The sequence below is a fragment of the Triticum dicoccoides genome, chromosome 1B (genome assembly GCF_002162155.2).
Source record: "Triticum dicoccoides isolate Atlit2015 ecotype Zavitan chromosome 1B, WEW_v2.0, whole genome shotgun sequence".
Classification (NCBI taxonomy): domain Eukaryota; kingdom Viridiplantae; phylum Streptophyta; class Magnoliopsida; order Poales; family Poaceae; genus Triticum; species Triticum dicoccoides.
This window is the reverse complement of record NC_041381.1, coordinates 476602328-476619273: the sequence shown is the minus strand read 5'-3', so window position 1 is coordinate 476619273 and position 16946 is coordinate 476602328. Positions and strand designations below refer to the sequence as shown.

At 45.1% G+C, this 16946-nt stretch overlaps 2 pseudogenes; one reads left to right on the top strand and one right to left on the bottom strand.

The window, feature by feature from the left end:
• LOC119350493 overlaps positions 1–314 on the bottom strand; it is a 3868-nt pseudogene extending 3554 nt beyond the window's left edge.
• Positions 315–7087: 6773 nt separating this feature from the next.
• Positions 7088–15423, top strand: LOC119350492 (annotated as a pseudogene).
• Positions 15424–16946: the final 1523 nt, after the last annotated feature.

Below are 16946 nucleotides of genomic sequence, written 5' to 3'. Positions count from 1 at the left end.
ATATCAGAGACGAGGATGACTGCGGCCTTGGACTCGATGGAGCCAGCGACGTACGCCGCGATCCCGCCGAAGTCGTCGTCAACGACCCTGCCCTTCCCGCCGGCGGGGTTCAGCATCGGCAGGTTCGCGCACACCGCGGGCTCACCATCCTCACTCAACGCCTGTCTCCTGGCGGCGAGGCTGCGTGGAGTTGGGCGTGGGAGACTGGCCGTGAAGCGACACTTTGGTGGGTGCGTATTTGTTTCGAACCTGCTGGCGTCGAGGCGGGGGTTTGTTGGGTGATTCCATTTGATGCGATGCGATGCTTCCTTCATCGTCGGAGTCAGATGCTTTCTTATCGCGGGTCTACCTTCTACCTGCCGCGGCAACATTTCCCGCGATGGCCCAACCCGTTTGCTTTATTTTGGGTCTATTTTATGTCCACTTTCTCAATTTCTATGTTTAGTCAAGACGTATCAGGTGAAAAAAAAGAAATCAAGGGGTAAGCTGCACGTCCGTCGGACAATGATCCTAGAAGATCGATCGCCCGGGCAGCAGTTCGATGGAGCCCCGAACAACCGTCCAATCCCTCGTCATGAGCCGTCGGGCCTTTGCAACAAGGTTCATGTTGCCCTCATTGCGGCCTTGTTGCAATCCACACCGAGCTGTTTTTCTTTCTATGATTGCAACTAAATCCTTAAATCCCCTTCTTTGCAACAAAGGTTCATGTTACGATCAAGGCTTCACAACATGAATCTTGTTGCAATCCTCGCTGAATTCTATCTTTTCCAACGACTGCAAACTAGATCCTCAAATCCCTTTCTTTGCAATAGGGTTCATGTTGCACTCAGCCTGTGCAATTTGTCGCAATACATACCCTTCTTTTTTTTGCAACCGAGACTACATGGATGCGTGAGGAGAGATGCGTTGCGTGCCATCTGATCTAACTCGGATCCCACGGCCACATGTCGATATGCACCCAATTATCAGTCGGTTGGCTCCAAGTGTTGCCATTATTTAAACGTATCTTGCACGCTTAACTTGTTTCTCGTGGCAGCACGTGAAACATGACATGCTCAACCCAAGTAATATCCTACAACCCCGGCACTAGAGCTTATACAACATAACTTGACTATCCATTCTTAATACTAGTGCGGCTTCCGCACGACTCCGTGATCTTGATCACCAAAAAGATTTATTTTTATGAAAAGGAGGATAGCCCCAGAGTGATGCATGCAACCTATTTATTGAATTAAAGTACAAAAACAAGAATTCAGGTCCAGTACTACCTCACAAACAGAGCTCAGAAATAATAATAAAATAAAAAGATGCCATAGTCGGTGAAAGAAATAGGCTACAATGACTAAACACCTAGCCTATTGTCAGCTCACCATCCAAATAGATTGAAGATAACCCGTACTACCGTTTTCTACCGGTTTCACCCAGTAACCAAAAGCTCACTGGAGCCCGCATGAGTGAGTAACAACCACGTACGGATCCAAGCAGTGATTCTGAAGATAACCTGCAAAAAGGTGTTAAATTTTTTTCGGTTAAAGATCATATCATTTCTACAGTTTCATATAGCCCAAAATAGTGCACATATCCCTATCAGAATATGCCCCTCAATATTTAAATCCACTTCATGTAGCCCATCCCAAATAATGTGTTGATGCTCGTAGAAGGATTCACGTTGAAGGCTATATGAAGAGTACGCCAAAGAAGTTTGGCCAACGGACAATCTAGAAAGAGGTTTGAATCGTCTCATCCTGGTCACATCTTCGCTTTAGCAAGTTATATTTTGTTAGTATCACTCCCTTGTGTACAAACCACATGTATGTGGGCATGTAAGGTTGATCCGGGCCGCTTCATCCCACAATACCGCTAAATCAAAATAAGACGTTGGTGGTAAGCAGTATGACTATCACCGCCCACAACTCTTTGTGTTCTACTCGTGCATATCATCTACGCATAGACCAGGCTCGGATGCCACTGTTGGGAAATGTTGCATGGGAAACAAAAAAAATTCTACACCCACACGCAAGATCTATCCATGGAGATGCATAGCAACGAGGGGGAGAGTGTGTCTACGTACCCTCGTAGATCGTAAGCGGAAGCGTTTTACAACGCGGTTGATGTAGTCGATCTTTCTTCGCGATCCAACCGATCGAGTACCGAATGTATGGCACCTCCGTGTTCAGCACACGTTCAGCTCGGTGACGTCTACGCCTTCTTGATCCAGGAAGGCGACGAGGTAGTGGATGAGTTCCGGCAGCACAACGGTGTGGTGACAGTGATGGTGAAGTTATCTCCGCAGGGCATCGCCTAAGCACTACGAAAATATGGTCGGGGGTGTAAACGATGGAGGGGGGTGCCGCACACGGCTAAGACAATGTCGTGTATTGTGCTAGGCGCCCCTCCCACATATATATAGGTAGGGGATGGAGGGAGCAACCAGGAGGCGCCCCAAGTAGGCCGAATCCTACTTGGGGTCTTCCCCCAAGTGGCGCCCCCTTCCTTATTTGGAGTACGGGAGGAAGGAATGAGGAGGTGCCCCCCCCCCCCCCCTTTCCTTTCTCTCCTGAGGAGGGAAATGCATGAGGGGCCACCCCTCCCCTTTCCTTCCCCTAGGGCCGACTAGCCAAGGGAAGGGCGCACCAGCCCCCTTGTGGGCTGGTCTACCCCCCCTTTTGGCCCATAAGGCCCATACATTTGCGGGGGTGCCCGAAACCCCTTCCCGTGACCCGATGAGTACCCGGTGCACTCCAAAACTATTCCGGTGTTCGAATACCATCGTCCTATATATCAATCTTTACCTCTCGGCCATTTCGAGACTCCTCGTCATGTCCGTGATCTCATCCGGGACTCCGAACAACATTCGGTCACTGTCGTGGAAATATCATGTCAGATGTCCTAGCAGAAGGACTTAGTCGTGGAGCCATCGCAATGAGGTTAGCTTGAAGGGGTTAAACCGGACAAGGGACACGAGAGTTATACTAGTTCGGCCCCTTCGATGAAGGTAAAAGCCTATGTCTAGTTTGTGATGGGATTATTGGGGTTTCGATGACCAAGGAGCAAACACGCTAGCCTGGGTCTCGAGTTGTTGTCTGTTGTCCCTGAACCGCCGCCGGGTCGTCCGTTTATATACACAGGTTGACGCCCGGCCGGTTTACAGAGTTCCGAGGCCGACTCATACAAGTGTTCGGCTCGGTCTCTTCCTTTCCCTAACTTACAATACAAGTATACCGCTATGGGCCCTAATCCGCCTCTGGGCTTGGGCCTCTATGTTTCATCAGTAAAGCGCCATCTTCTTGTCTTCATGGACTTCAGTATGGTTGAGCGTGAACCGGCCCCTCCTGGGCGGTTTATACTCTGTAGTTATATCCTCAACATTAGGCCCCAGATTGATTTGAACCTGTTCATGTCAATCTTCAACACTTAGACAAATTCCACGGGCATCTTCTGATGACTCCTGTAAACTGCCATGTTGCCGTTTCCCTGTAAATTTTGGTAAATCGTCGTGACATCATCTTCTGTCACTGTAGTAAATCGTCATGATGTCATCGTCTGCATAAAAGATACCCTTCGTTAATTGCATCCCGAAGATCAAGGGGATAGCTGCGCCCCCTTTCGCCGCTTCAGACTCCTCGATTTTCGTGCCTGCCGTTTGTCCCCTTTTCTTTATAAATAGAGCCGGGGGTCTTTCCAATTTCCCCCCTTGCCTCTCGTCTTCCTCCTCGCGACCCGAAGAACTTCAGCGCCGCCGCCGCCGCCGCCGGTCCTCGAATCTGCACCAACCTAGGCCGCTGCATCACCCTGTTCATACCAGAGCTCCTACGACACTCCTCCGCTGCGGCGTGGTCCTGGTAAGCTTCCTTCCCTTAACCCTAGATCTCCATTAGTACTTCATGTTCTTCCCTGTTCATCGACATTCATCAATACTAGTTCATTTTTCCCTTGGCATCGCTGCTGAACCTTAGCTAGGCCCGATTGTTTTCCTTTGCAACTAGATCCATAACCTTAGTCTGCCGCACCACAGCATCTTGTTGTTCCTGAAAAAACTCGGATCTTCTCTGTTCTTTGTAGCGCCATTGTAGGGTTCAGTATAAGTTTCTTTTATTAACCTCGGTAGATCCAAAATTATACTGCCATATTGTGAAACATGTTTTTGTAAACACTTAGTAGATTTCAGCTCTGCCTCTTCTGTTTAGGGGCGGTTTAACCTTTAGTAGTTAGTAATCCGCCGGATACCATTAGCCCTCACTTAAACCGCCATTCTGACTTCGATAGTAGTATCCGGTTCAACTTCCAAATTTGTTTCTTTTGAATTTCCCGGTTTAACACCGGTTGAGAGCATCTCGACATTGATCTTAAACCGGCCTTTCGCATTTCTTTTACAGTTTATCCTCCAAAATGACTAGGCAATTCTCAGCTTGCAACTGGGCTCCCTCCCGGATCACAGAGACTCAAATTAATGGATACGTTGTAACTGGCACTTTAGCCTCCAAGAATGTCCTTCATTGGCGAGTCCCTGGCCCTGAGTGCCCTCCTGAACCTCAAGACGGAGAAGTGATTGTATTTATGCAGCACTTAGACCGGGGATTCAGCCCTCCCGGATCAAAGTTCTTCCGGGATGTCCTTGCTAGTTTTCAACTCCATCCTCAGGACATTGGACCAAATTCTGTGTCCAACATATGCAACTTCCAAGTATTCTGCGAAGTTTACCTTCAAGAGGAACGAACCGTTGAGCTCTTCCGAGATTTCTTCCACTTAAACCGCCGCACTGAGTTCGCTGAAGGCCCCAATACTAAACTTGGTGGTGTGTCGATTCAGAAAAGAAAAGAAGTTGATTTTCCTCACGCCAAACATCACAGCCATTCGAAAGACTGGAATCTAAGCTGGTTCTATTGTCAAAACACTGCCCCTGCTGGATAAAATCCTTTACCGGGTTACCGTGCTCACCGGCTCAGCAATGGCCATCCACTGCCTCCACGACTCACCGCCAAGGAACGACAGGCCTATGCACCTCAAATCGCCTAGCTCCGGGCTCTCCTAGCCAACTGGTGTTGACCTCGTTCACTGTTGGGTTGCGTGGCGTGTCCTTCCTTTAAGTCGCCGCCCCGGATTGTTGCATGAGTACACCGGAAATATCAAGGATCCTCAGCGGTTTAATAAGATAGAAATGACTGATGATGAAGTCACCGAATCTGTGAAGAAGATGCTAGACGAACCAATCGCTGCATGCAGCCAAACCGGGCTGGCCCCCTTTTACACCGCCAACAAACCGCCAGCGGTAAAGATTTTAACCTCGTGCTTTCTTTATCCGCCTCCGCTTTAACATTGCTCTAATAAACCTTTGTTTAATTTTTATAGGCCAATAGCTCCTTCTGGAAAAGGAAGGCTTCAGATAAACCGGCAAGGGCTCCTCGTGCCAAGAGCAAAGTCATAAAGAGAGCAGCCAAGAAGAAGACCGGCGAAACTGCTGATCCGCCCGAAGATATTGAAGATTCAGATCAAGAGGTAGAACTTGACTCCCTTGGCTCCTTTTTCATACACCTTATTAACAATGACTATTATCATGATGATGCGGAAGCCAGCCGCGCTGATCATGTTGAGGTAATCTCCCTTTCCTCCGGTTCAGATCATGTGCCGGTTCAGAAATTTCGTCGTGCAGTTCAGAAAGTAAAACACTCTCACCCACTTGCTTATTTGGATCCACAATTTTCTTTGAAGACACAGCAACAAGAAGGTCGCCGCACAACTCGGCACAGTGGTCAACAGGTCTCCTCCTCCAGTTTGCCAGACACTCCACCCCGGAAGCGTCGTTCGGAGGTCTCTTCTTCTTTTAGTAAGCCTTGTCCCTTGGCTGGTTGCTTCCGGAACCCACTTAATCCATCTGACTCGAATTATCAGGTGTCCTCTAATTCCTCATCTGGCGGTTCATCAACCACTCAGCTGCCTCCCCTTAAAACCGTCCCCGAGTAAGTATACTGCCCTTTAACTTTTTCCTTCGTGTATCGGTTTACCATACTAATCTTCTGTTTTGATCTTATAGTGCCAAGGGCAGGTTGAGCAAGAAAACCAAGACCAGTGAACCTTCTTGTGAAGTTGAACCGGAAAAGACTCCAGAAGATGCCGGTAGAGATACTGATGTTATTATGGATGACTCTGCCCCCATCGGATCCAGCCACTGATGCTAATCCGCCGGAAGCTGACCCGGCCACACATGTTGATACATCAAATCCACATGTCACACCTCCTAGTCCAGTTGCAGATCCGCTGAGTCCCGCTGCTAATCCGCCAAGCCCTGCTGCTAATCCGCCGAGCCCGGCCAAAGATAATGTCAATCCACCGAGCCCATCAAAAGGTGGTGATGATGTTATTATCACTGGCACTGCTTATACCGCCCTAGGCAGTCTAGTTGCTTTATCGAAACATACTGCCAAGGACGAATTTGCTGCTATGGGCAAGGGGAAAGGGAAGACCGATTTATCAAGCTATGTTAATCTTTGTGCTCAGGATCTTCATTCTGGATTCTTGAACCGGCTTTACACAAGCCGAGATTATGAGGCCGGTTTGGTGAATCCAATGAAGGAACGCTATGAGGTAATCTTCCAAACACTCTCATCCTTTATTATGTACCTTCACTGTATTATAGCCCCCAAGGGCCGGTTTGTCTCGTGAAGACAAACCGGGACTTTAAAGATAAAGAACACTTCGACTGAGTAGCCCCCAAGGGCCGGTTTATCTCTTGAAGATAAACCAGGACTTTTATATTCCATACCGTATTTTGTTAACTTCCCTTGCCTGTGTATTTTCTTGATCAAACACACATTAGCCCCCAAGTGCCAAGATTAAAACTTGTATTGATCCTTGGGACTTCAAACAATCAGTAGCAAAGAAGCAATTCGCATTAGCCCCCAAGTGCCAAGTGTATAACTGGTTATATGCTTGGGACTTTTGATAAAATATTTACATGTTCTTCATCTGACCGTGGCAGGCTGATATAAATCATCAAGGCTCTCAAATTGCTGATCTTCAAGAGAACATCAAGTCCCAACAAGCAGAAACTTCCAAGTCCAAAGATGAGCTCAAAACCGCTTTGACAGCCATGGAACAACTTAAAGAAGGGTTCAAGAATGAGTGTGCCAGCTGGGAAACAGAGAAGACATCATTATTGAAGCGAGATGAGGATGCCGAGTCAGCTCTTAAACCGGTGGTGAAAGAACTAACTGGGTTGAAGCGCCAAGTAAATGCCATGACCTCTGTGATATTTGGTAAATACTGCTATCATAATTTCTTGAATAACCATCTATGAAATTTGCCGGTTTAACATCAAAATCTTAAACCGTTGTAGGTGGCCGTGTTGCTCATTTGGGCTCTGACATGCGGATGAAGCTGAAGGCAGCCTATACGTTGATAGAGCAACTATATACCGGTGCCCAACGGGTCATCTGTGCGGAAACCGACCCCAACATTGATCAAGAACACTCTAGCAAGGTTATCCATGATGCCAGCGTAGATAGAAGAGATGAAGCGATCCGCTGCCAGGGCTGGCGCTCTGTTGGCACTTACTCGAGCCAAAGCATGGATAGCTGACCTGGATCCAGTTGATATTGCCAAGGGCTTTCCTGGTGAGCAAGAAAACGGGGCAGAGTTTGACAATGAAGCCCTCAAAGTTCTGACAAAGGAGATGCGTCCCCTGGCAAGTCAATTGGCGGAAGAAGCTAACTTGACTGTTCACCGGTCCTTTTATGATGCGAACAACCAACGGATTGATACTGCTGTGAAGGAAGTGCAAAATCTTATCCCGCCATTCCGTAAGCACACTTACGCCCCTGACGTTGATATGTCCGAACTTATAAGTGAAGAAGATGTCTTTCAAGCTTTAACCCGGATTGAATGGACCACCGTTGACTTCCAGCAACTGGATGGAGAGGAGGAGGCTGAACCGACGCCAGATGATCCATCAACTTCACGTCAACATGGTGATGAATCTTGATCCGGCAATGGGGTTGATGTTTCATAAACTTTGTTCTTTGGAAAGAACAATTCCTTATTTTGGGCTTTAAAGCGCCTTGTAATAGGCTAGTTTGAAATACTTTGATCTGCCGCCATCGTGCACTGAGATATGACTTTGTTTGATCCGTCATGATAATTGCAATACTTGCTTATGTACCATTATAACATTATGCTGTCCTTATAACTGCATAACAAAAAATCTGTCCGGGCGGTTTACCGCTGGACGGTCATAATGCCCAATACATAACCTGGTAGGTAACCAAGGTTGTAAAAATAGCAAAAAATAAATCATACCTGTGATATGAAATTATGCTGTTGGTTTACCAACTTATTTGTAGTAAGGGTGAATACCCAACTTTCATCATGTAATGTTGATATTGTAAGAAGTAAACCGGGTTGTGATGAACACCGGATGATCATACTGGCGACAGGTAGTCAAAGCCAGACCGGATTGAAAGATGTCGGTTCACCATTGATTATATGCTTGAACAGATGATAACTATAAGCCATACCGGGTTAAAAAACACTGGGTTGAGATGAAGACATATAGCCTGGCCAGATCAAGAGATGCCGGTTTACCTTAAAACGTGACCAAATAAGGATAAAACTTGCAAAAAACAAAGCAAATAAAAACTTGTAGTCGAGGATTTTCGAGGGCTGCCAGGCCCAAATTCGAGGCTTTTCGTGGGCTGCCAGGCCGCTGAGTTAAACCATTTGACAAAGCCTTTTAAGATGGGCCTCCAACTAACCAATCGTCATTTTAACTTTGACAACTTCAGGGTCTCAATGAGAGTAACTGTCAAACGTTCGACGGGTCATGCCAGGATTACCTGGATAGGAGTGGCTTACTTGATGAAGGCAGGTTAACCCGAGGTTTTAGGTGAATACACCAAGCTTCCAAGCCGTGGGTCGATACCCGGTTAAAAGGGTCCTTTCAAACTTTTTGTTACTTTACACAGAGAGCCCCCAAGTAACTTTGTGAGCTGTGCTTAATGGGTGCCTATGTTTGAGTCGTGCTTATAGCAACAGATCTCTCTTTGGCCCCTTGGGTGTGAAGCTCCCAAGCTGTATGATGGCACAATAGCCGGTTTAATGGACAAAACAGGTCATCGCTCTGGACGCAGAAGCCCCCTTGTAACCAAAAAACATTGGAAGAACGGAAGAGGCCCTGCTTGTAGCAAGGATGTCGGTTTATTATATTGATCATAATATATACATTATCATAATATGTACACAGGAAGAGCCTATAACTCAAGTGTAGTAAGGCCGAAGGAGAGCTATGTTCCACGGCCGCTGGGTCTCCTCCTCAGAAGTGCGTGAGTCTTCTCGAACGTCAATGAGGTAGTATGATCCATTGTGCAGATTCTTGCTGACCATAAAGGGTCCTTCCCAAGGTGGGGATAACTTGTGCATATTGGTCTGATCCTGGATGAGCCGGAGCACTAAGTCGCCTTCTTGAAAGGTTCTTGTCTTAACCCGGCGGCTATGATAACACCGCAGGTCTTGCTGGTAAACCGCCGAACGAGCCAAAGCCATATCTCGCTTCTCATCTAACAGGTCCAGTGCTTCTTGACGTGCTTGCTTGTTGTCCGCTTCAACATAATTGGCAACTTGAGGCGAGTCATGACGAATATCACTGGGGAGTACCGCCTCTGCTCCGTAAACCATGAAGAAAGGCGTATAACCTGTAGACCGGTTTGGGGTGGTGTTTATGCTCCATAACATAGATGGTAGTTCTTCCACCCAGCAACCCGGCGTCCGCTTCAAAGGGACCATAAGCCGGGGCTTTATACCCTTTAGAATTCCCTGGTTAGCTTGTTCAGCTTGACCATTGGATTGGGGATGCGCCACAGATGCTACATCAAGCCGGATGTGTTCTCGTTGGCAAAACTCCTCCATCTCGCCTTTAGATAGGTTCGTGCCATTATCTGTGATAATGCGATGTGGAAAACTGAAACAGAAGATCACCTTTTTGATGAACTGAACCGCCGTGGCTGCATCACACTTGCTCACTGGCTCCGCTTCAACCCATTTAGTGAACTTGTTAACCGCCACCAGCAGGTGGGTCTTCTTATCTTTTGATCGCTTGAAAGGCCCTACCATGTCAAGCCCCCAAGTTGCAAATGGCCAGGTGATAGGAATCATCCGTAGCTCCTGAGCTGGCACATGAGCTCGTCTTGAGAATTTTTGACAGTCGTCACACCGTCTGACCAAGTCCTCAGCATCAGCATGAGCTGTCAACCAATAGAAACCGTGACGAAAAGCTTTAGCAACCAAGGATTTTGAACCGGCGTGATGTCAGGACCGGATTTTTGGGATATTTATTTCCCAGAAAATGGCCCTTGTGCTCACCAGCCCCAGGATTACTGTTAGCTGGCGAGACACCAACTGGATACAGAAACTCCAAGCAAAATACATAATATGTAGTACAAGACCATTCTGGCCTATGAGTACAACAATTGATTTCTAGTGGCTGATGGCGGAAGCGGTTTGTGGTTCATCTGCGTCTATGGAACTCCATTTTCCCACAGGAACAGTTGACCTGGATAACTCCTATCTTCGCGAGGCTGCTATCACCATTGCTTAGGTTCTTGGGCTGTCATCGCAACGCTCCTCTCCAAGCAAGAAATCTGGCCAAGACAATAGCAGGGACAAGCCAGTGAGTACTTTGAATGTACTCGCAAACATTATGAACACGGGTAATATACAAATGATAATGATGCTCTAAAATATTCTATGATCACAACGTCAGTCACAAAATAAAATCCTTAATGCATGCACGAAGGTATTTACATACAACATGAATATGCAATAATGGAGTAGAAATAAAATGCACCGATCGGGTGTCTGAAGCGACGCCTCGAAAGGATAATGATATAAAGCATGCCTCAGTCAGGCGTCTAAGCGACACCACATAAAGGGCTTATAAAGTAAATAAATAACAAACATTCCACAATCGGGCGTCTGTGCGACACCACATAAAGGGCTTATAAAGTAAATCAATAACAAACATGCCACAGTCGAGCGTCTGTGCGACACCACGTAAAGGGCTTATAAGTAATTTAAATGACAAGCAGGCCATAGTCGGGCGTCTGAGCGACACCACATAAAGGGCTTATAAGAGAATAATCACAGTGAATATCCAGGAGGTAGAACCGTCCCAGGGATACTCAATATTTCAAATAATATAAATGGTTAGTCCATAACAATAATAATCTCAATCATCATAAGTCACAAATCATGATCCATGTTCTGGTTTAGCAGTCTCTCCTCCGAAGACCGACACTAAGACCGACACTTGACCCATCCCAGACTATAGTCCTTAACCATGGACACGGCTATTCGAATAGATTTAATCTCTGCAGAGGGTGTACTCTCACTACAAGAAATATGTCAACTAGTGACCTTCTGTCAGTGACCCTGGAAGAATTGGTCATAGATCTATGACCATTTCAGACCAATTGGTCAAAAGCTGTTCAGGGTGCTCCAAACCCTAAACCATTGCGACCATTTTGGTCAGAAAGGTCGTAATTTCCTTACACAAAAAGGTCATAAAGCAACCAGCGCTAGTCCGCTGCCTTACTTCTAGTTGTTAACGACCAATATAGATGGTCATAGCCTTGTAAATTGTGGTGGGTTGCTATGACTAGGCACCACCTCATCAGTTTTGCCTATGTGTCATGTCCATGTGGCAGTTTTTGCCCTAGGTTGTGAAGCAACCTATATTTCTGTCATTCCCAAAATTCCCAAAAAAATCTCATAAATTCTTTGGGTCATATCTTCGTCAAATATGTAAAAACATTCCTTTCCTAGTTCAAAACTAATTCAAAAATATTCATTTTCCTATTTTGTTCAGAATAACAGTTTGTGAAGGAAGTACCACCTTGGCATGTCCAAATAGTATCCATTTTCTACAGTGCTTTCCTATGCCCAAATAATTGTCCTCCACCAAATGCCAGCTCAATCCATTCATTATTTTGAGCCGAGCTTCAACATTCGTATTTATGTCCAGTGTGGTAGTTTGCAAAGCAAGTACCATCTAGGCTCCTCCTTTTGAGCTGAAAATTTGTGAAGACGGTCTTCTTAGTAACTGATCATCCTCATCCAAAACTCACGCCCATTAGCCATGTACATTTCCCGTACCGCTAATCAAACACTTGGCTGCTAATTCATGTTTGAGCATCGACCGGTCTCCTCGTGAGAATCTTATGTTGTAGTTTTCTTCCTAGCACCTACCAGGGGAGTGCCCAACCCACTAGACATGCCTAGGCCGCCCAGAACACATGGCAACACCATGGTCACGCGGTGACCACGCGGCGGGCATGCGAGTTTACGCGCTCTAGAGTTGGAGCCCTCGGCCGCCGTCCAGACCTCGATGAATCGCCACCAAACCATGTATTTATGATTAAATAGGTACTTATGTAACTAGAAATGATTTTTGGAAAAAATAAATAGCAAACTATGAGGCAGCTGCAGTTTAAATTTGACCCGCTTCCAACTGAATCGGCGGAAATTTGTCTTTTTCACGAGAGGTGGATCAAAACTTTTTACACTCAACCATTTTGTCAATTGTGCATTAAATATGTCCTAGTATTTTATAAAAATGATTTGGTCCAATTTTGCAACAATTATTTTGGAGGTCCTTCACAAAAAAACCTCCTTTTGGGCACTCGAAAAATGGAAAATGGTTTTTTCGTCCAAAGAAAATGAAAACTTCCTTAGGCAACATTGTTTGCCATTCCAATATGCACCCTTGTGCACAATATGAGATCATTTGAACAAACTATGCCATGAATGTGGCTATAAGATTGATCATTTGGCTTGAAAGCTATTGATCTCCACACGTGGTAGCTCGTTTCTGAGAACACTTTTTAAAAAAAAATTGCCGCATTACAAGTTTATCATTTTTCCTGGAAACTTGGTCATATATAATGACACAATGCGATCCAATTTTTTGATTTTTCTTTAATTTTTTATGCCCATTTCAAAATGCGGTCAAAACAGCGGGAATGACCGTTCCTAGCTAGTGGCTGAATCTTGTAATTTTTTTGGTGTTTCTCTGATTAAATAGATACTTATGTACCTAGAAATGATTTTTTGAAAAAATAAAGAGCAAACTATGAGGGAGCTGCAGTTCAAATTTGACCCGCTTCCAACTGAATCGGCGGAAATTTGTCTTTTTCATCAAGGGTGGATCAAAACTTTTTACACCCAACCATTTGGTCAATTGTGCATTAAATATGGCCTAGTATTTTAGAAAAATAATTTGGTCCAATTTTGCGATAATTATTTGGTAGGTTCTTCACAAAAAAACCTCATTTCGGGCACTCAAAAAATGGAAAATGGCTCTTTTGTGCAATGAAAGTGAAAACTCCCCAAATCAACATTGTTTGCCATTCCAATATGCACCCTTTTCCACAATATGAGATCATTTGAACAAACTATGCCATGAATGTGGCCATAAGATTGATCATTTGGCTTGAAAGCCATGAATCTTCACGCATGATAGCTCATTTCTGAGAACACTTTTTTAAAATAATTTCCGTATTACAAGTTTATCATTTTTCCTGGAAATTTGGTCATATATAATGACACAATGCGAAATTTTTCCAATTTTTTGATTTTTTTTTGAATTTTTTATGCCCATTTCAAAATGCGGTCAAAACGGCGGGAATGACCGTTCCTAGCTAGTGGCTGAATCTTGTAATTTTTTTGGTGTTTCTCTGATTAAATAGATACTTAGGTACCTAGAAATGATTTTTGGAAAAATAAAGAGCAAACTATGAGGTAGCTGCAGTTCAAATTTGACCCGCTTCCAGCTGAAACGGCGGAAATTTGTCTTTTTCACCAGAGGTGGATCAAACTTTTGACACCCAACCATTTGGTCAATTATGAATTAAATATGACCTAGTATTTTAGAAAATTGATTTGGTCCAATTTTGCAATAATTATTTGGTAGGTTCTTCACAAAAAACCTCATTTCGGGCACTGGAAAAATGGAAAATGGCTCTTTTGTGCAATGAAAGTGAAAACTCCCCAAATCAACATTTTTTGGTGTTTCTCTGATTAAATAGATACTTTTGTACCTAGAAATGATTTTTGAAAAAAATAAAGAGCAAACTACGAGGTAGCTGCAGTTCAAATTTGACCCACTTCCAGCTGAATTGACGAAAATTTGTCTTTTTCACGAGAGGTGGATCGAAACTTTTGACACCCAACCATTTTGTCAATTGTGCATTAAATATGTCATAGTATTTTTTAAAAATGGTGTGGTATAATTTTGCAACAAATATATGACAGGTCCTTAAAGAAACATGTTGGACACTCGAAAAATGGAAAATGATTTTTGTGTGCAATGCAAATGAAGACCACAATATCATCATTGTTTGAAATCCTAAGATACACATATCAACACAATATTGGGTCATTTAAACATACAACATGAAGCTAATATATTGAGTGTTTACTTGAAATAAGAGTGTAAAAATATAAAAGAAACAAAAGAGAAACAACACAATTACATAAGCTAGACTCTGATTGGGGGAACCACGTGTCACACGGATCGATGACATGGCAGACATCCTACCATCCATTGCTAGCAATCCCACCATCCATCCATCCATCCATCCATCCATCTGAGGAAACCCACCGCACCAAACCCTACCCAGATCCACTAACCTCTCCTCCCTTCCTTCCGCCCGCCCGCCACCTCCTCGGTCCAGATCGACGCTGCCACCCCTCTCTAACCCTACCATCCCCTCGCCGTCGGCGGCGCCCTCCCTCCCTCACCATCTCCTTCTCCCCTCCTCACGGCCGCCTCCACCACGCCACAAACCCCGACGACGGCCTCGTGTAGATCCCATCCTGCTCCCGTCCTGATCACAGCGCGGATCCCATCCTCTAATCCCGTATAAGCTAGTGTAGCCACCCCACCTGCTCTCCTTTTCTCCGGGATCCATCCATCCACTAGGTTTCTGTGGCCAGATCCGCCACCCTATCCCTCCATGCGTCCAAGCCGGTGACGGACACGGTCGACGAGACCGGCGACCCGTAGCTCTGCGCTCCGTACGCGTCCGACATCTATTCCTACCTCCGATCCATGGAGGTACGCGTCGTTCTTCCTCGGTCACATCGGTTTAATCAATTTCCTCGTTCATCGCAAGGTTCTGATGAGCTGCGTGACTGCGTTACAGGTCCAGGCGAGACGGCGGCCGGCGGCGGATTACATCGAGAGGGTGCAGGTGGACGTCACCCTCAATATGCGCAACATCCTCGTCGACTGGCTCGTCGAGGTCGCCGAGGAGTACAAGCTCGTCTCCGACACGCTCTACCTCACCGTCTCCTAAACCGACCGCTTCCTCTCGTCCAACTCCCTCAACCAAGCTGCAGCTCCTCGGCGTCTCTGCCATGCTCATTGCCTCGTAAGCCCCCGTTTTATCCTCATTTCTGTGCCGAGTGTTCAGTTAAATCAAGATATGAGCCTGACTTCAGATCTGTTGTGTGGATCCAGTAAGTACGAGGAGGTCAGCCCCCCAAATGTGGAGGACTTCTGCTACATCACCGACAACACCTACATGAAGCAGGAGGTGGTGTGTACTTCTCTTGCTTGCTTGGTTCATTTGTGAGATCTTGCAGTTGGTCGACCCTAGCTAGAATGCTGATCTGGGTTCTTGTGGGCATGTGCAGCTATTAAGATGGAGAAGGATATACTAAACAATCTCAAGTTTGAGATGGGCAATCCTACCGCTAAGACCTTCCTAAGGTATATCACAAACCAAATTATTCTGAATTGCCGTTGCCAACCCTGCTTGTTGCTACGAATGTGTTCCTAAGTCTTGTGTTCTGTTTGCTTCCTTCCCTATTTGCAGGATGTTCATCAAATCTGGCCAAGAAGAGAAGAAGGTAATGGTCCACTACTCTCATACTACTTTTGAGCCACACTGCTGTTAAATTGGTTGATGTTCATCATGTGCATCGTTGTCTCCTCTGCTCCGGGGTCTATTCACTAAATAACTTCCCATGTTAGTAAAATTACAGCATAAATAACTTCCCATGTAGTTCTTCTATTTTTAGTTTGGGTTCAAGTGATTGGTAGGCCTAGTGGCTGACGGTTTATGGGACTGACTACAACACGAAGGATGGAACATGGGTATGTGCAGCAGTTTTCATAACCGACCACACATTATCAGGGGCAGAATGCACTTAATTTTAATCAGTTCCACTGACACCTAGCAATCCCTTCTTCTTTTCAAGTCTGGAATGCATTTTTTACTTGAATTCAGTAGACCACATGTGCACACTTTTGCTGGCGTATGTACTGCTATCTATCTCATTTGGCTATCAAAATGTGCATGTCTTCATAGAAAAGAGATAACTGTGTACTATGTCTTGCTGCAAACTGAGGTTGATATCTCCCATTCGCAAACAAAAGAGAGGTTGATGTTTCCCATTAGTGTTCACTGTTGTTTGGTACTACATCTTAAGACTGTTCGCTTATTGCCTTCCTCTAAGCTTAATTTAATTGGAGCTGCGCCAATTTAGAAAGGCTTCCGCATCTCTGTCTACCACATCTGTGAAAGTGTGAATCATGTCTTTATGCAATACCTGATATGATAACATGACCTGAATTAGGACTATTGGCTCCTTTACTTGCTCTGGTTTGGTTAAGACTGATGATGCCATGGATGCACATTACTATTAACTTTAAAAGTTCTGTTAAAACAAGGTGGAAGCATGTTCTTTCTAGCAAATGTTCTAGGCGCTGCCACACTTATATTTTAATTTTCTGTTATTTTCATTGTTGCTGCTCTGTATAACAAATGTACTGCTATCTATCTCATGGTGATCACTAAACTAAGGAGGCTTAACCTGATAATAACTTATTTTATGTTAATAGCCTACAATGTTGTCTTGGAGCTTATTGTCCAAAATAATACCTCTACTTTTTG